General features: G+C 46.3%; 1 pseudogene; it reads left to right on the top strand.

Annotated features, from left to right (window-relative positions):
• LOC141039331 (uncharacterized) overlaps window positions 1-21,217 on the top strand; it is a 47,362-nt pseudogene that overhangs the window by 8,340 nt on the left and 17,805 nt on the right.

Raw genomic sequence — 21,217 nt, 5'->3', positions numbered from 1 at the left:
AGTTTCTGAAACTGAGTATTGTATTGATACACGGACATGCTGCCTTGCTTGAGATTGCGGAACTCCTCACGCTTACTCTCAACAACACCTTGTGGAATGTGGTGAGTTTTGAAGTCTCGGCGGAAATCATCCCAGGTAATCACACGACCTCCTCTGGAATCTTTGTATTGTTGATACCACTCGGCAGCTTGATCCTTGAGTTGAAAAGAAGCGAACTTGACAAAGTCCTCAGGCCTAACATTGCTACATTCAAAATGCTTGTTGATGTCCATGAGCCAATCATCGGCGTCTGTGGCCTCGGCACGGTAGCTGAAAGACTTGGGCTGATTTGCGAGGAACTGGTTGAGGGTAGCTGTAACGCCCACGATGCGGCTATATCTCCCACGTGTCGAGGCACGACTTAGAGGCATAACCGCATTGTGGTATTGTCGCAAGAAGGGTTATCTTCACACAATCCCATGTAATGAACAAGAATGGGATAACGAGAGTTGGCTTACAATCGCCACTTCACACGATACATAAATATAATTCATACATCATCCAAAATCCACACATGGACCGACTACGGTCAAATCCAAATGAAAATAAGATAACCCCAAATATTAGATCCCCGATCGTCCCAACAGAGCTCCACTACTGATCATCAGGAAAAGAAACATAGTAACGACCACGTTCCTCGTCGAACTCCCACTTGAGCTCGGTTGCGTCATCTGCACTGGCATCGTCGGCACCTGCAACTGTTTTGGTAGAATCTGTGAGTCACGAGGACTCAGCAATCTCACACCCGCGAGATCAAGACTATTTAAGCTTAATAGGAAAGGATGGTGTAAAGAGGTGGAGCTGCAGCAGGCACTAAGCATATATGGTGGCTAACATACGCAAGTGAGAGCGAGAAGAGAAGCAACGCAACGGTCGTGAAGCTAGAAATGATCAAGAAGTGATCCTGAAACTACTTACGTTCAAGCATAACTCAAACCGTGTTCACTTCCCGGACTGCGCCGAGAAGAGACCATCACGGCTACACACACGGTTGATGTATTTTATTTGGGTCAAGTGACAAGTTCTCTACAACCGGACATTAACAAATTCCCATCTGCCTCATAACCGCGGGCACGGCTTTTGAAAGATAATACCCTGCAGGGGTGTCCCAACTTAGCCCATTATAAGCTCTCACGGTCAACGAAGGATAAACCTTCTCCCAGGAAGACCCGATCAGTCTCGGAATCCCGGTTTACAAGACATTTCGACAATGGTAAATGTCGTGGAATTGTCACGGCAGATGTCCTCATGCAAGGACTTAGTCGTGGAGCCATCGCAGCTAGGAAGCTTAAAGGGGTTAAACGGGACAAAGGACATGAAGGTTATACTTGTTCGGCCCCTTACGGTGAAGGTAAAAGCCTACTCCAGTTGAGGTGGAATTACTTGGGGTTTCGATGACCAGGGAGCTAAACCGCTATGACTGGCTATCGATCTGATGTTCCTTGTCCTTAACCGCCGCCGGGTCGTCCCTTTATATAGAAAGGTTAACGCCCAGCGGTTCTCAGAGTCCCGGCCGGCTCATAAACTATGTCCGGCTTGGACTCTTAACTATTCTTGCCTTACACTACAAGTCATGCCACAACGGCGGTTTACCACTACGGGCCTTAAGTCACCTCTGGGCCTTAGACCTATTACTAAACCGCCATCCTTAACCTGTCCTTGGGCTTCTGAATGAAGAGATGTCGCAACGTAACCCGGCCCATCTTGGGCGGGTTACACCAGTAGCTATATCCTCAACATTAGGCCCCAGATTGATTTGAACCGGTTCATGTCAATCTTCAATACCTTAAGAAAAAATCTTCCGGCTTCTGTTTGCGCAAAGGTTATAACCCGCCATGACGTCATCTTCTGGATTCTTGGTAACCCGCCGTGACGTCATCCGCCATTAACGCACGTTCTGTCCAACGTATCTCAACGGATCCTTATCTTAATAACTATCCCGAAAATCGAGGCGCCTCTGCAGCTGGATAATCGTGTCTTCAGCCTCCTCGTTTCTCGCACCCACTCATCAGCCGTCCCTTATAAATAGGCCCGACCGGGTCCTCTCTCACTCTTCCCTTTCCATCGTCTACCTCCTCTCAACGCCCCAGAATCCGAGCTCCGCCGCCGCCGCGCCTCTCGTCTTCCTCAGCCTCGGCCGCTGCATCAACCTGAGCTGGTCGAGAGAACGGCGGCGACTCTCCGCAGTGAACCTGCAACCGTAAGTCTTCTTCTTCTCGAACGTCAGATCCGCATTAGGGTTCCGTGCTTTCTCCGTGTTCTTCGAAGTTCATCTCAGTTCCTTCATAGTTCTTCCACCGCGATTTCTTTTGATTCGAAAAACAGTACAGACCTCCTGCGGTAGTTGTTTCGCACCCATTTTCAACACTAGTAGACCCCTTTTACTTGCAAAAAGACCTCACTGGAGCTTATGAGCTTCTCTGGACCAGTTTTTAGGTCTAGGAAATTTTCTTTTCTGGACAACCGTTTGATCCAAAATAATCACTGCAATCTGTGAAACTTGTTTGTGCAACACTTAGGCAAAAATTGCATCTGTTAGCTATGGCGGCTCATATCTCCGGCTTTAAAAAAGGCAATGCTTCATGAATATTCCGGCTCATTCATAATAGATTCAAATAACTTAATTGCTCATGATATCCATAGCGGCTTAAATAATCTGACACAATTAGCCATATATCATTAGGCCCCTTCATAAGCCGCCACCTTAAATACTAAACTGAAACTTTCCTCCGGCTTAAATTTGAACCGGAAATTTTATTTTGTCATAGGCTTCCATCCTTCACAATGCCGCCCAAGTCTCCCAAGGTACCCATTACATGCAACTGGGTTAGATCTAACGTCACCGATAGCACCTTAGCTGACTTCGTGAAAACGGGTTACCTGCCCAAGAAAGAGGTCATGTCATATCGTGCTCCTGACCCGTCTGAAGAGAGACCTCAACCCAAGGACGGAGAGGTTGTCATATTTGCTGATCACATGAGCCGGGGCTTTGCTCCTCCCAGCTCAAAATTCTTCAGAGATGTTCTGCACTTTTTCGACATGCGACCTCAAGACATTGGACCCAATTCCGTGTCAAACATTTGTAACTTCCAAGTGTTCTGTGAGGTGTACCTTGGAGAAGAGCCCAGCTTGCTACTCTTTAGAGAGTTATTCTATCTGAACCGCCAAAATGAATGTGCCAATGGGCCCAGCCTGGAGCTCGGTGGAATCTCAATCCAACGACGGATAGATTGTCTCTTTCCTTATGCTGAGCCGCCAAGCCACCCGAAAGACTGGAACCAGACATGGTTCTACTGCCAAGACACTTCTCCGGCTGATGAGAATCCTCTCCCCGGCTTTCGCGCCCTGCGTCTGGAATCAAATCACCCCTTGCCAGATAAACTATCTCAAGCTGAACGTCAGCCACTTACCCCCACCATTAACAAGATCAGAGCTCTTCTGGGGAACTGCCTGAATGGCATTGATCTGGTCCGGGTCTGGATTGCCTGGCGGGTGATTCCTTTAAGCCGCCGCCCCGGCTTAATGTGCGATTATACGGGCCGGAAGGATGATCCTCTTCGGCACGGTCCCAACGACTTACCTAAGGACGTCATTGATGACATGACCAAGTCTCTTCTGAACGAGAGCCTGGCAGATTGCGAGAGAACAGGCTTAAGTCCTTTCTGCAAGGCTAACCCGGCCCCAGCGGTAAACTATTGACCTGAACACCTCACCTTCCATTTTAACGATTTCGTCTTAACTTCAAAAACCTTTGTTGTATTTTACAGGCTAATGATAAATTCTGGAAGGTCAAGTATGACCATGAAGCTGCCAAGAAAGCCAGAAAGGTTAAGAAAGCCGCAAGGAGAGCCGCTCCCCGTAAGAAGGGGAGTAAACCTAGCGCCTCGTGTTGCGGAACGTAGTAATTTCAAAAAAATTCCTACGCACATGCAAGATCATGGTGATGCATAGCAACGAGAGGGGAGAGTGTTGTCCACGTACCCTCGTAGACCGAAAGCGGAAGCGTTAACACAACGCGGTTGATGTAGTCGTACGTCTTCACGATCCGACCGATCAAGTACCGAACGCACGACACCTCCGAGTTCAGCACACGTTCAGCTCGATGACGTCCCTCGAACTCCGATCCAGCCGAGTGTTGAGGGAGAGTTTCGTCAGCACGACGGCGTGGTAACGATGATGATGTTCTACTGACGGAGGGCTTCGCCTAAGCTCCGCAACGATATTATCGAGGTGTAATATGATGGAGGGGGGCACCGTACACGGCTAAAAGATCGTTGATCAATTGTGTGTCTATGGGGTGCCCCCCTGCCCCCATATATAAAGGAGCAAGGGGGAGGCCGCCGGCCAAGGAGGAGGGTGCGCCAAGGGGGGAGTCCTACTCCCACCGGGAGTAGGACTCCTCCTTTCCTTGTTGGAATAGGAGAAGGGAAGGGAGAAGGAGAAAGAAGGAAGGGGGCACCCCCCCTCCCTAGTCCAATTCGGACTAGTCCATGGGGAGGGGTGCGGCCACCCTTTGGGGCCTTTCTCTCCTTTCCCGTCTGGCCCATTAAGGCCCAATACGAATTCCCGTAACTCTCCGGTACTCCGAAAAATACCCGAATCACTCGGAACCTTTCCGAAGTCCGAATATAGTCGTCCAACATATCAATCTTTACGTCTCGGCCATTTCGAGACTCCTCGTCATGTCTCCGATCTCATCCGGTACTCCGAACTCCTTCGGTACATCAAAACACATAAACTCATAATATAACCGCCATCGTAACGTTAAGCGTGCGGACCCTACGGGTTCGAGAACTATGTAGACATGACCGAGACACCTCTCCGGTCAATAACCAATAGCGGAACCTGGATGCTCATATTGGCTCCCACATATTCTACGAAGATCTTTATCGGTCAGACCGCATAACAACATACGTTGTTCCCTTTGTCATCGGTATGTTACTTGCCCGAGATTCGATCGTCGGTATCTCGATACCTAGTTCAATCTCGTTACCGGCAAGTCTCTTTACTCGTTCCGTAATACATCATCCCGCAACTAACTCATTAGTTACAATGCTTGCAAGGCTTATAGTGATGTGTATTACTGAGTGGGCCCAGAGATACCTCTCCGACAATCGAAGTGACAAATCCTAATCTCGAAATACGCCAACCCAACAAGTACCTTTGGAGACACCTATAGAGCACCTTTATAATCACCCAGTTACGTTGTGACGTTTGGTAGCACACAAAGTGTTCCTTCGGTAAACGGGAGTTGCATAATCTCATAGTCATAGGAACATGTATAAGTCATGAAGAAAGCAATAGCAACATACTAAACGATCGAGTGCTAAGCTAACGGAATGGGTCAAGTCAATCACAACATTCTCCTAATGATGTGATCCCGTTAATCAAATGACAACTCATGTCTATGGCTAGGAAACATAACCATCTTTGATCAACGAGCTAGTCAAGTAGAGGCATACTAGTGACACTGTGTTTGTCTATGTATTCACACATGTATCAAGTTTCCAGTTAATACAATTCTAGCATGAATAATAAACATTTATCATGATATAAGGAAATAAATAATAACTTTATTATTGCCTCTAGGGCATATTTCCTTCAGTCTCCCACTTGCACTAGAGTCAATAATCTAGTTCACATCGCCATGTGATTTAACAGCAATAGTTCGCATCACCATGTGATTAACACCCATAGTTCACATCGTCATGTGACCAACACCCAAAGGGTTTACTAGAGTCAGTAATCTAGTTCACATCGCTTATGTGACTTAACACCCAAAGAGTACTAAGGTGTGATCATGTTTTGCTTATGAGATAATTTTAGTCAACAGGTCTGTCACATTCAGATCCGTAAGTATTTTGCAAAAAATTTATGTCTACAATGCTCTGCACGGAGCTACTCTAGCTAATTGCTCCCACTTTCAATATGTATCTAGATCAAGACTTAGAGTCATCCAGATCTATGTCAAAACTTGCATCGACGTAACCCTTTACGACGAACCTTTTGTCACTTCCATAATCGAGAAACATATCCTTATTCCACTAAGGATAATTTTGACCGTTGTCCAGTGATCTACTCCTAGATCACTATTGTACTCCCTTGCCAAAATTAGTGTAGGGTATACAATAGATCTGGTACACAGCATGGCATACTTTATAGAACCTATGGCCGAGGCATAGGGAATGACTTTCATTCTCTTTCTGTCTTCTGTCGTGGTCGGGCTTTGAGTCTTACTCAATTTCACACCTTGTAACACAGGCAAGAAACTCTTTCTTTGACTGTTCCATTTTGAACTACTTCAAAATCTTATTAAGGTATGTACTCATTGAAAAAACTTATCAAGCGTCTTGATCTATCTCTATAGATCTTGACGCTCAATATGTAAGCAGCTTTACCGAGATCTTTCTTTGAAAAACTCCTTTCAAACACTCCTTTATGCTTTGCAGAATAATTCTACATTATTTCCGATCAACAATATGTCATTCACATATACTTATCAGAAATGTTGTAGTGCTCCCATTCACTTTCTTGTAAATACAGGCTTCACCGCAAGTCTGTATAAAACTATATGCTTTGATCAACTTATCAAAGCGTATATTCCAACTCCGAGATGCTTGCACTAGTCCATAGATGGATCGCTGGAGTTTGCATATTTTGTTAGCACCTTTAGGATTGACAAAACCTTCTGGTTGCATCATATACAACTCTTCTTTAATAAATCCATTAAGGAATGCAGTTTTGTTTATCCATTTGCCAGATTTCATAAAATGCGGCAATTGCTAACATGATTCGGACAGACTTAAGCATAGATACGAGTGAGAAACTCTCATCGTAGTCAACACCTTAAACTTGTCGAAAACCTTTTGCGACCATTCTAGCTTTGTAGATAGTAACACTACTATCAGCGTCTGTCTTCCTCTTGAAGATCCATTTAATCTCAATGGCTCGCCGATCATTGGGCAAGTCAATCAAAGTCCATACTTTGTTCTCATACATGGATCTCATCTCAGATTTCATGGCCTCAAGCCATTTTGCGGAATCTGGGCTCACCATCGCTTCTTCATAGTTCGTAGGTTCGTCATGGTCTAGTAACATAACCTCCGGAACAGGATTACCGTACCACTCTGGTGCGGATCTTACTCTGGTTGACCTACGAGGTTCAGTGATAACTTGATCTGAAGTTCCATGATCATCATCATTAACTTCCTCACTAATTGGTATAGGCGTCACAGAAACTGGTTTCTGCAATGAACTAATTTCCAATAAGGGAGCAGGTACAATTACCTCATCAAGTTCTACTTTCCTCCCACTCACTTCTTTCGAGAGAAACTCCTTCTCTAGAAAGGATCCATACTTAGCAAAGAATGTCTTGCCTTCGGATATATGATAGAAGGTGTACCCAACTGTCTCCTTTGGGTATCCTATGAAGACACATTTCTCCGATTTGGGTTTGAGCTTATCAGGATGAAACTTTTTCACATAAGCATCGCAACCCCAAACTTTAAGAAATGACAACTTTGGTTTCTTGCCAAACCACAGTTCATAAGATGTCGTCTCAACGGATTTAGATAGTACCCTATTTAACGTGAATGCAGCGGTCTCTAATGCATAACCCTAAAACGATAGTGGTAGATCGGTAAGAGACATCATATATCGCACCATATCTAATAAAGTACGGTTACGATGTTCGGACACACCATTACACCGTGGTGTTCCAGGTGGCGTGAGTAGTGAAACTATTTCACATTGTTTTAACTGAAGGCCAAACTCATAACTCAAATATTCTCCTCCACGATCAGATCGTAGAAATTTTATTTTCTTGTTACGATGATTTTCAACTTCACTCTGAAATTCTTTGAACTTTTTCAAATGTTTAAGACTTATGTTTCATTAAGTAGATATACCCATATCTGCTCAAATCATCTGTGAAGGTGAGAAAATAACGATATCCGCCACGAGCCTCAATATTCATCGGACCACATACATCTGTATGTATTATTTCCAACAAATCTGTTGCTCTCTCCATAGTTCCGGAGAACGGCGTTTTAGTCATCTTGCCCATGAGGCACGGTTCGCAAGCATCAAGTGATTCATAATCAAGTGATTCCAAAATCCCATCAGTATGGAGTTTCTGCATGTGCTTTACACCAATATGACCTAAACGGCAGTGCCACAAATAAGTTGCACTATCATTATTAACTTTGCATTTTTTTGGCTTCATTATTATGAATATGTGTATCACTACGATCGAGATCCAACAAACCATTTTATTGGGTGTATGACCATAGAAGGTTTTATTCATGTAAACAGAACAACAATTATTCTCTAAAATGAATAAATGTATTGCAACAAACATGATCAAATCATATTCATGCTCAACGCAAACACCAAATAACACTTATTTAGTTTCAACACTAATCCCGAAAGTATAGGGAGTGTGCGATGATGATCATATCAATCTTGGAACTACTTCCAACACACATCGTCACCTCGCCTTTTACTAGTCTCTGTTTATTCTGCAACTCCCGTTTCGAGTTACTACTCTTAGCAACTAAACCAGTATCAAATACCGAGGGGTTGCTATAAACAATAGTAAAGTACACATCAATAACATGTATATCCAATATACCTTTGTTCACTTTGCCATCCTTCTTATCCACCAAATAGTTGGGGTAGTTCCAGTGACCAGTCCCTTTGCAGTAGAAGCACTTAGTCTCAGGCTTAGGACCAGACTCAGGCTTCTTCACTTGAGCAGCAACTGGCTTGCCGTTCTTCTTGATGTTCCCCTTCTTCCCTTTGCCCTTTTCTTGAAACTAGTGGTCTCGTCAACCATCAACACTTGATGTTTTTCTTGATTTCTACCTTCGTCGATTTCAGCATCACGAAGAGCTCGGGAATTACTTTCGTCATCCCTTGCATACTATAGTTTATCACGAAGTTCTGCTAACTTCGTGATGGTGACTAGAGAATTCTGTCAATCACTATTTTATCTGGAAGATCAACTCCCACTTGATTCAAGCGATTGTAGTACCCAGACAATCTGACCACATGCTCACTGCTTGAGCTATTCTCCTCCATCTTTTAGCTATAGAACTTGTTGGAGACTTCATATCTCTCAACTCGGGTATTTGCTTGAAATATTAACTTCAACTCCTGAACATCTCATATGGTCCATGACGTTCAAAACGTCTTTGAAGTCCCGATTCTAAGCCGTTAAGCATGGTGCACTAAACTATCAAGTAGTCATCATATTGAGCTAGCCAAACGTTCATAACGTCTGCATCTGCTCCTGCAATAGGTCTGTCACCTAGCGGTGCATCAAGGACATAATTCTTCCGTGCAGCAATGAGGATAATCCTTAGATCACGGATCCAATCCGCATCTTTGCTACTAACATCTTTCAACATAATTTTTCTCTAGGAACATATCAAAAATAAACACAGGGAAGCAACAACGCGAGCTATTGATCTACAACATAATTTGCAAAATACTATCAGGACTAAGTTCATGATAAATTCAAGTTCAATTAATCATATTACTTAAGAACTCCCACTTAGATAGACATCCCTCTAATCCTCTAAGTGATCACGTGATCCATATCAACTATACCATGTCCGATCATCACGTGAGATGGAGTAGTTTCAATGGTGAACATCACTATGTTGATCATATCTACTATATGATTCACGCTCGACCTTTCGGTCTCCGTGTTCCGAGGCCATATCTGCATATGCTAGGCTCGTCAAGTTTAACCTGAGTATTCTGCGTGTGCAACTGTTTTGCACCCGTTGTATTTGAACGTAGAGCCTATCACACCCGATCATCACGTGGTGTCTCAGCACGAAGAACTTTCGCAACGGTGCATACTCAGGGAGAACACTTTATCTTGAAATTTTAGTGAGAGATCATCTTATAATGCTACCGTCAATCAAAGCAAGATAAGATGCATAAAAGATAAACATCACATGCAATCAATATAAGTGATATGATATGGCCATCATCATCTTGTGCTTGTGATCTCCATCTCCGAAGCACCGTCAAGATCACCATCGTCACCGGCGCGACACCTTGATCTCCATCGTAGCATCGTTGTCGTCTTGCCAACTATTGCTTTTACGACTATCGCTACCGCTTATTGATAAAGTAAAACAATTACATGGCGATTGCATTTCATACAATAAAGCGACAACCATATGGCTCCTGCCAATTGCCGATAACTCGGTTACAAAACATGACCATCTCATACAATAAAATATAGCATCATGTCTTGACCATATCACATCACAACATGCCCTGCAAAAACAAGTTAGACGTCCTCTACTTTGTTGTTGCAAGTTTTACGTGGCTGCTACGGGCTTAGCAAGAACCGTTCTTACCTACGCATCAAAACCACAACGATAGTTTGTCAAGTTGGTGCTGTTTTAACCTTCGCAAGGACCGGGCGTAGCCACACTCGGTTCAACTAAAGTGAGAGAGACAGAAACCCGCCAGTCACCTTTAAGCAACGAGTGCTCGCAACGGTGAAACTAGTCTCGCGTAAGTGTACGCGTAATGTCGGTCCGGGCCGCTTCATCTCACAATACCGCTAAACCAAAGTATGACATGCTGGTAAGCAGTATGACTTATATCGCCCACAACTCACTTGTGTTCTACTCGTGCATATAACATCAACGCATAAAACCAGGCTCGGATGCCACTGTTGGGGAACGTAGTAATTTCAAAAAAATTCCTACGCACACGCAAGATCATGGTGATGCATAGCAACGAGAGGGGAGAGTGTTGTCCACGTACCCTCGTAGACCGAAAGCGGAAGCGTTAACACAACGCGATTGATGTAGTCGTACGTCTTCACGATCCGACAGATCAAGTACCGAACGCACGGCACCTCCGAGTTCAGCACACGTTTAGCTCGATGACGTCCCTCGAACTCCGATCCAGCCGAGTGTTGAGGGAGAGTTTCGTCAGCACGACGGCGTGGTGACGATGATGATGTTCTACTGACGCAGGGCTTCGCCTAAGCTCCGCAACGATATTATCGAGGTGTAATATGGTGGAGGGGGGCATCGCACACGGCTAAAAGATCGTTGATCAATTGTGTGTCTATGCGGTGCCCCCCTGCCCCCGTATATAAAGGAGCAAGGGGGAGGCCGCCGGCCAAGGAGGAGGGCGCGCCAAGGGGGAAGTCCTACTCCCACCGGGAGTAGGACTCCTCCTTTCCTTGTTGGAATAGGAGAAGGGAAGGGAGAAGGAGAAAGAAGGAAGGGGGCGCCCCCCCTCCCTAGTCCAATTCGGACTAGTCCATGGGGAGGGGTGCGGCCACCCTTTGGGGCCTTTCTCTCCTTTCCCGTATGGCCCATTAAGGCCCAATACGAATTCCCGTAACTCTCTGGTACTCCGAAAAATACCCGAATCACTCGGAACCTTTCCGAAGTCCGAATATAGTCGTCCAATATATCGATCTTTACGTCTCGGCCATTTCAAGACTCCTCGTCATGTCCCCGATCTCATCCGGGACTCCAAACTCCTTCGGTACATCAAAACACATAAACTCATAATATAACCGTCATCATAATGTTAAGCGTGCGGACCTTACGGGTTCGAGAACTATGTAGACATGACCGAGACACCTCTCCGGTCAATAACCAATAGCGGAACCTGGATGCTCATATTGGCTCCCACATATTCTACGAAGATCTTTATCGGTCAGACCGCATAACAACATACGTTGTTCCGTTTGTCATCGGTATGTTACTTGCCCGAGATTCGATCGTCGGTATCTCGATACCTAGTTCAATCTCGTTACCGGCAAGTCTCTTTACTCGTTCCGTAATACATCATCCCGCAACTAACTCATTAGTTACAATGTTTGCAAGGCTTATAGTGATGTGTATTACTGAGTGGGCCCAGAGATACCTCTCCGACAATCGGAGTGACAAATCCTAATCTCGAAATACGCCAACCCAACAAGTACCTTTGGAGACACCTGTAGAGCACCTTTATAATCACCCAGTTACGTTGTGACGTTTGGTAGCACACAAAGTGTTCCTCCGGTAAACGGGAGTTGCATAATCTCATAGTCATAGGAACATGTATAAGTCATGAAGAAAGCAATAGCAACATACTAAACGATCGAGTGCTAAGCTAACGGAATGGGTCAAGTCAATCACAACATTCTCCTAATGATGTGATCCCGTTAATCAAATGACAACTCATGTCTATGGCTAGGAAACATAACCATCTTTGATTAACGAGCTAGTCAAGTAGAGGCATACTAGTGACACTGTGTTTGTCTATGTATTCACACATGTATCATGTTTCCAGTTAATACAATTCTAGCATGAATAATAAACATTTATCATGATATAAGGAAATAAATAATAACTTTATTATTGCCTCTAGGGCATATTTCCTTCACCTCGGACCTGCTTCACCTGGAAGACACCTCCGAGTCAGAGCTAGCCCTTGACTATTTAAGCTCCTTTCTTAACTATCTTATTGACATGCATTATCAGCAGGAGGACACCGGAGCGAGTCATGAAGCGATTGAAGAGGTAACTATAATTTCCTCCGACTCCGAGCCTTTGCCAAGACAGAAAGTCCGAAGAGTAACCCGGAAAGTAAGATTTTCACATCCTTTAGCTTATCAAGATCCTCAATTTCTTTTGAAGCGACAGATTTATGAGAGTCGGAGGCAGACCCGGACCAGCAAGGATGCAGTCCTCTCCTCCGGCTTACCCGAAGCATCAAGGAAGAGCCGGACTGAGGTTATCTCCGACTTATATCCTTTTCATCCTTTGGCGGGCGTCACTCGTCAACCACTCAATTCTTCTAATTCAAACTACCAGGGAACTTCACCTTCCTCCGGCGACTCAATGCAGTCTAGCTTGCCGGCTTTCAAAACCGCACCCGGGTAATGATGATCAGCTTATTTTGTGCTTATCTTACTCATGTTTTTGCACTAACCCTTTGACTTTCAGTGTACAAGTAAAGCCCAGCAAGAGGGCGAAGAAAAATAAGTCAGCCGAAGAGCCGGTCCTGACTGAACCTGATGCTTCTGCTCATGAGCCGCCGTCTGCACCAGCTCCTGAAACCGCCACTGCTCCATCTGATGAACAAGTTATGGAAGGTTCTGATAACCCGGAGATCCCCAGCCCGGCTCATCCAGATGATCCGGATGTTGTAATCACCCGGACCGAGTTTGTCGAACCGGGAAGACCCACCGTGTTGGCTAGATGCTCTGCCAAGGAAGAACTTCTAGAACGCCGCAGGGCCAGGCTGGACATCACTGATTATGCTAATCTGAGCATTGGAGATATTGTCTCTGGCTATATTAATCAAGTGCACAACAGCCGGGACCTGGAAATTGATATGGTGAAGCAAATACAGCAAAAGTCTGAGGTATGACTCTCTTGCTTACTCCATAGTTATCCTTACCATGCCAGCCCCCAAGTCTATTACTTATGATGAAATATGTTGTAGACTTAATACCGGCTTAGTAATCACTGCAAGAAAACCGGCTTATCTGGTAACACTCGAGGGCCGGTTTAAACAACATAGTTGAACCGGTCCTTACCTTGTTTTAATCAAGTAGTTGAGCAGCTTTACGCATTAGCTCCCAAGTGCCAAGTACCTTAGCCTGCAAAGTGCTTGGGACTTATTTTTATGAACCGACACTGTAAATAGAGCTCTTCAGCATACATTAGCCCCCAAGTGCCAAGTGTCTTTGCTTGCAAAGTGCTTGGGACTTAATGTTGCATTATAATCACCCTAACTGTAACCCGGAATTTGTACAGGCCGTCTGTAAGAAATTTGAATCGGAAATCTCTGATCTAAAGAACCGCCTGAAGACTCAGGAAAGTGAAACCCAAAAGGCCAACTCCAAATTTGAATTCAGTGTATCTGCACAAGAGAAACTGAAGAAAAAGTTTGAAGCCAAAAGAAAAGCCTGGGCGGATGAAAAAACTGCTTTGATCAGCCGGGCCGAACAAGCGGAGGCCACTCTTACTGAAAGAACCGCCGAGCTATCCGGCTTAAAACGCCATGTATCTCAGATGGTCTCCGCAATCTTTGGTAAGTTACTCTGTAAGTTTCTAGCTAGTTTACATCGTTCATTTCCCATAAGTATCTCAATTGCCATCAGCTCACCTGACTTTGTAATGCAGGTCCGAGGAGTTCCAATCTCAACCAGAACATGCTGACCAAACTGAAGGCGGTTTATACCTTGGTAGAGCAACTTTACACCGGGTCACAACGTGCCTTAGCCGTTGTGGCTCTGTCAAACGAAGTTCCCACTCATCTGGCGGATGTACTTAGGCGGCTTGCCGTGCTTCCTCAACGCTTCCAAGAGTTAAGACGTACTTCTGCAAGAGTCGGAGCCATAGCCGCTCTAAGCCGGGCCAAGGCGTTTCTACCGGAGCTAGACCCGGCCGACATCGCCCTTGGGTATCCTAGCTTGAAGGAAGATGGCAGTCCCTTTGACCAGAAGGACTTCGCCGCTTGCGTGAAGAGCGTACGCCCTGTGGCCACTTTGATTGGTAATGACACAGACCTTACCAAATATCAACCAGGCTATGACGCGGAGAATCAAAGGATCCCAACACCTCGTTATGAAGCAGTCAGCCTGATTCCTCCGACTCGTAAGCATACCTTCGCCCCTGAAGTTGACCCGGCCGGGTTAATTGATGATGAAGCTCAATTTGAAGCCTTGAATGGCATTGACTGGAAATCATCAACCTTCCAGGACATGGAAACAGCCAGAGGAGCGGAGAGGGATGAACCGGAAGCTTCAGCCCAACAGCACCTTTGATCTCTTAGGCGGCTCATGGTTATGTCTTCAAAAACAATGCCTCACCTTTTGGACTCGGGGAGTCATGTAATAGAGTAGGATAAGCACTTAATTTTGCCGTGCCATCGTGCACGTGTGTAGCGCTCAATACCGTTTAAGCCGCTCTTTTATATTCTTCCGGGTTATGTTTGATCCTCTGCTTTCCTTAAGTTTTTAAAGAGCTGTCTTTAATTGCCCTGCATAGAAAACAAATCACAAGTCCCTAGGCGGCTCACCGCATGGAGAATCATATATCGTACATATAACCCGGAATATGAATCAAAGTCATAATAAACCGGTTCTCAATTATATCTTTGAGATAACAATAACAGCATACCTGCGAGCCTTCAAGTATACTTCCGGTTTATGTAACCCGAATAATGAGATTAAGAACTCAACTCCGGTTCACCAGCACATATAATGCTTATTATGTGCTATCAACGTTATTAATCAAGGTTAAGCCGGTGGAATAAGAACCACCCTTGAACACCTTTGATATGATCAAAAGAACTTGTTTGCAACAAAGAGATCTCAAAATTTTAGAGGCCTCTGATTCGAATACGACCAGAGAACCGTCCCAAAGGGGTCAAGCTAAGATTCGAATGCGATCATATAGCCCCCAGTGGCTTTGGCGTTGCCGATCAAGAGGGTACCGACAGCTATGTTCTCTTTGGTTCGAATACGACCTATGTTTGAACAGGAAGCCCCCAAATGACCTTAAGAGTTGTTTAACGATGCTGATTCGAATACGATCCACGTCAGTTCCCGAAGGGGGTTGAGCTATGATTCAAATATGATCAAGAAACTCCCCAATGAGCTCGACAATATGCCAATCAAGTGGGTATCGACAGCTATGTTCTCTTTGGTTCGAATACGACCTATGTTTGAACAGGAAGCCCCCAAATGATCATATTTTTAACGGCTATATTCGAATACGATCATAAGCCGGATCAACCTCCAAGTGACCATGTGATATTACAATGAAAATAACAATGACACATTTACCTTTGGAGGGGAAAAAGGACAGAGGTCCTGCTTTATTATTTATCATAATATAAACATGGCTATAGAAATATGTACATTATGAGAGCTGGTGGCTCAAGTGTAATAAGGCCGAAGCTGAGCTATATTCCACGGCCGGCGGGTCTCCTCCTCCGACTTACGTGAATCTTTGTGCTCTCGGCCATCGATAAGGTAGTATGACCCGTTGTGCAAGTTCTTGCTGACCACAAAGGGCCCTTCCCAAGGTGGGGATAGCTTATGTGCATCTATTTGATCTTGGATGAGCCGGAGCACCAAGTCACCCTCCTGAAAGGTCCTGGACTTAACCCGGTGGCTGTGATAGCGGCGCAGGTCTTGTTGGTAAATCGCCGAGCGAGCTGCTGCTACGTCACGTTGTTCGTCCAACAAGTCAAGAGCATCTTGACGCGCCTGCTCATTATCCGCCTCGACATAAGCCGCCACTCGAGGCGAGTCATGACGGATGTCACTAGGGAGGACCGCCTCAGCACCGTAAACCATGAAGAAAGGCGTGTAACCCGTAGACCTGTTAGGAGTAGTATTGATGCTCCATAATACAGAAGGTAACTCCTCCACCCAACAACCCGGCGTCCGTTGCAAAGGGACCAAAAGCCAGGGCTTGATGCCCTTCAAGATTTCCTGATTGGCTCTCTCAGCTTGACCATTGGATTAAGGGTGAGCCACTGATGAAACATCAAGCCGAATATGCTCTCGTTGACAAAAATCCGCCATGGCGCCTTTAGATAGATTGGTACCATTGTCAGTTATAATGCTGTGTGGAAAACCAAAGCGAAATATCACCTTTTTCATGAACTGAACCGCCATGGCTGCGTCACACTTACTAACTGGCTCTGCCTCAACCCACTTTGTGAACTTGTCAACCGCCACCAAGAGGTGGGTCTTCTTATCTTTGGACCTTTTGAAAGGCCCAACCATATCAAGCCCCCAGACTGCAAACGGCCAAGTCATTGGAATCATCCTCAACTCTTGAGCCGGCACGTGAGCCCGTCTTGAGAACTTCTGACAACCGTCACATTTACTGACCAAGTCCTCTGCATCAGCATGAGCCGTCAGCCGATAAAAACCATGACGAAAAGCCTTGGCCACAAGGGATTTTGAGTCGGCATGATGGCCACAATCCCCCTCGTGAATCTCACGTAAAATTTCGTGACCTTCCTCAGAGGAAACACAACGCTGAAAAGCTCCAGTGACACTGCGATGATGCAGCTCGCCATTGACAATTATCATTGACTTAGACCGCCGGGTTATTTGTCTGGCCAAAGTTTCATCCTCAGGCAATTCTCCCCGGGTCATGTAAGCCAAGTATGGCACTGTCCAATCTGGGATAACGTGGAGAGCCGCCACCAACTGTGCTTCTGAGTCAGGAACAGCCAAGTCTTCCTCTGTAGGTAACTTGACAGAAGGGTTATGCAGAGTATCCAAGAAAGTATTAGGCGGCACCGACTTTCGCTGAGAGCCTAGCCGGCTTAATGCATCAGCCGCCTCGTTCTTTCTGCGATCAATGTGCTCTACTTGGTAACCCTGAAAATGTCCAGCAATGGCATCAACTTCGCGGCGATAAGCCGCCATGAGGGGGTCCTTGGAATCCCACTTGCCTGATACTTGTTGGGCCACCAAATCTGAGTCGCCAAAGCACCTTACCCGGCTTAAGCTCATCTCCTTAGCCATCCGAAGACCATGGAGCAAGGCCTCATACTCAGCTGCATTGTTAGTACGGGGAAACATCAACCGTAGTACATAACAAAACGTGTCACCTCGAGGGGAAGCTAACACAACTCCAGCCCCCGAGCCCTCCAATTGCCTGGACCCGTCGAAGTGAATAGTCCTGTATGTATTATCCGGCTTCTCTTCAGGCACCTGCAGCTCCGTCCAATCGTTGATGAAATCCACCAATGCTTGAGATTTGATAGCAGTGTGTGGCACATACTTTAGACCATGAGGCCCAAATTCTAAGGCCCACTTAGCAACTCTTCCTGTGGCTTCTCTGTTTTGAATGATATCTCCTAGGGGAGCAGAACTAACCACAGTGATAGGGTGGCCCTGGAAATAATGCTTAAGATTCCGGCTCGCCATGACACCCCATAAACGAGCTTCTGCCAATGTGGATTCCGTTGCTTGGACTCAATGAGTACTTCGCTGACGTAGTAAACCGGCCGCTGAACCGGATGTTCCTTACCCGCCTCCTTACGCTCCACCACCACAGCCACACTGACGGCTCGTGTGTTAGCGGCTACATACAATAGTAAGGGCTCCTTATCGACAGGAGGAGCAAGGACTGGCGGCTCAGCTAGCTGTCTTTTCAAATCCTCAAAAGCAGCATTAGCAGCATCATTCCATACAAAGTCATCTGTTTTCTTCATCATCTGATATAGTGGCATGGCCTTTTCGCCCAACCGGCTTATAAACCGACTCAAAGCAGCGATGCGACCCGCCAGACGCTGGACGTCATTTATGCACGCCGGCTTAGCCAGAGAGATGATTGCCTTGATCTTCTCCGGGTTAGGTTCAATGCCTATGTGAGAAACCAGAAAACCCAAGAGCTTGCCTGCAGGAACACCAAAAACACACTTGGCCGGATTAAGCATCATCTTGTAGACCCGGAGATTATCAAAGGTCTCTTTCAGATCATCTATCAAGGTTTCCTTCTCTCTAGATTTTACCACAATATCATCCACATAAGCATGAACGTTGCGCCCAATCTGATTATGGAGACAATTCTGCACGCACCGCTGGTAAGTCGCCTGTGCACTCTTGAGCCCAAAAGGCATGGACACATAACAGAAGGCTCCAAAGGGAGCGATGAACGCTGTCTTCTCTTGGTCCTTAACTGCCATTTTGATCTGATGGTATTCAGAGTAAGCATCCAAAAAACTTAAACGCTCACAACCCGCCGTAGCATCAATAATTTGATCAATACGGGGGAGAGCAAAAGGATCAGCCGGACAAGCCTTGTTTAAATCCGTATAATCCACACACATACGCCAGGTGCCGTTCTTCTTGAGCACGAGCACCGGGTTAGCTAACCATTCTGGATGAAAGACTTCAACGATGAACCCGGCCGCCAAGAGCCGGGCTACTTCCTCACCAATGGCTTTCCGCCTCTCCTCATTAAACCGCCGGAGGAATTGCCTGACTGGCTTAAATTTCGGATCAATATTGAGAGTGTGCTCAGCGAGTTCTCTTGGTACACCCGGCATGTCAGAAGGTTTCCATGCAAAGATGTCCCGGTTCTCACGGATGAACTCGATGAGCGCGCCTTCCTATTTAGGATCCAGATTGGCACTGATGCTGAACTGCTTAGATGAGTCACCTGGAACAAAGTCAACAAGTTTAGTCTCATTGGCCGACTTAAATTTCATTACCGGCTCATGCACCGTGGTTGGCTTTTTCAAAGACGTCATATCTGCCGGGTCAACATTATCCTTGTAAAACTTCAACTCCTCTGTCGCACAAACAGATTCAGCGTAAGCAGCGTCACCTTCCTCACACTCCAAGGCTATCTTTCGGCTGCCATGAACCGTAATGGCCCCATTGTGACCCGGCATCTTGAGCTGCAAATACACGTAACACGGTCGTGCCATGAACTTGGCGTAAGCCGGCCGCCCAAATAAAGCATGGTACGGGCTTCTTATTTTAATCACCTCAAAAGTCAGTTTTTCCGCCCTATAGTTGTACTCATCTCCAAAGGCTACTTCCAGCTCGATCTTACCGACTGGATACGCCGACTTACCGGGCACCACACCATGGAAAACAGTGTTGGACTGGCTGAGGTTTTTATCCGTCAACCCCATACGACGGAAGGTCTCATAATAGAGGATGTTGATGCTACTGCCTCCGTCCATGAGCACTTTAGTGAATTTATACCCCCCGACCTGAGGAGCCACCACCAAGGCCAGGTGACCCGGATTATCAACCCGGGGAGGGTGATCTTCCCTACTCCATACAATAGGCTTCTCAGACCATCTTAAATAGCATGGAACCGCCGGCTCAACAGCATTCACGGCCCTCTTATGAAGCTTCTGGTCTCGCTTGCACAGACTGGTAGTAAACACATGATACTGTCCACTATTGAGCTGCTTTGGATTGGTCTGGTATCCCCCCTGCTGCTGCTGCAGATTACCCTGGCCAGATTGTTGATTAAAACCTCCTTGATTACCTTGAAAATTCTGAGAATTGGAATTTGAGCCGCCGCCCGGGCCATGAAAGCCGCCGCCGCCTGAGCCGCCGCCCTGCCCATTGTTGCCATTAAAAGCGTTGGAATTTTTGAAGGCTTTCATGATTGCGCAGTCTTTCCATAGATGAGTGGCCGGCTTCTCCCTAGAGCCATGCCTTGGACAGGGCTCATTCAAAAATTGCTCAAGCGTCGGGCCTGACCCGCCGGATCGGGGAGGTGGTCTCCCCTTACGTAGGTGGTTGTTACCCTGCGCATTGGTGTTGGCCACAAACTCCATACTGCCATCAGCCTTACGTTTGTTACCTCCCTGGTTCGTCGAGTTATGCTGAGGGCCCTTGCCGTTGCCATTCTTCTTTCCCTTCCCTGTCCTTTCATCATCGGACACGGGATCCTTGGTACTATCAGAGTCGGCGTACTTGACCAGAGCCGCCATCAGCGTACCCATATCATTGCAATCGCGCTTGAGCCGCCCGAGCTTCATCTTCAGGGGCGCAAAACAACAATTTTGCTCCAACATTAAGACTACAGAGCCGGCATCCATCTTATCAGACGAATGTATTATCTCTTTGACCTGGCGTACCCAATGGGTTGTAGACTCGCCCTCTTGCTGCTTGCAGTTAGTCAAATCCACAATTGACATAGACTGCCTACATGTATCTTTGAAGTTTTGGATGAACCGGGCTTTTAGCTCTGCCCATGACCCGATAGAATTAGGCGGCAGTCCTTTCAACCAAGTGCGGGCAGTCCCATCCAACATCATGGTGAAGTATTTGGCCATTGCCGCTTCGCTGACCTCCAGCAACTCCATAGCCATCTCGTAGCTCTCGATCCATGCTCCGGGTTGTAAATCAGCCATGTAATTAGGTACCCTCCTAGGTCCTTTGAAATCCTTGGGCAGACGTTCATTACGGAGAGCCGGCACCAGACAAGGGACACCTCCGGTCCTCGTAGGTATGCCCGCCTCGATAGAAGCCATCGGATAAACCGGGAGGGGCTGGTAAGCTGTCAGCTGAGCCGCCTGCTCCGCCTCTTGTTGTGCTCTGTCTTGGTCTACCGCGTTAAAGGCTCCATTATGTGCCGGGCCGTGGCCAGCTGGCAAGTCACGGCGCCGGACGTTGCTTGAGCCGGTCGCTGAA

Source organism: Aegilops tauschii, chromosome 1 (genome assembly GCF_002575655.3).
Source record: "Aegilops tauschii subsp. strangulata cultivar AL8/78 chromosome 1, Aet v6.0, whole genome shotgun sequence".
NCBI lineage: Eukaryota > Viridiplantae > Streptophyta > Magnoliopsida > Poales > Poaceae > Aegilops > Aegilops tauschii.
This window is presented reverse-complemented; position numbering and strand designations above follow the sequence as displayed.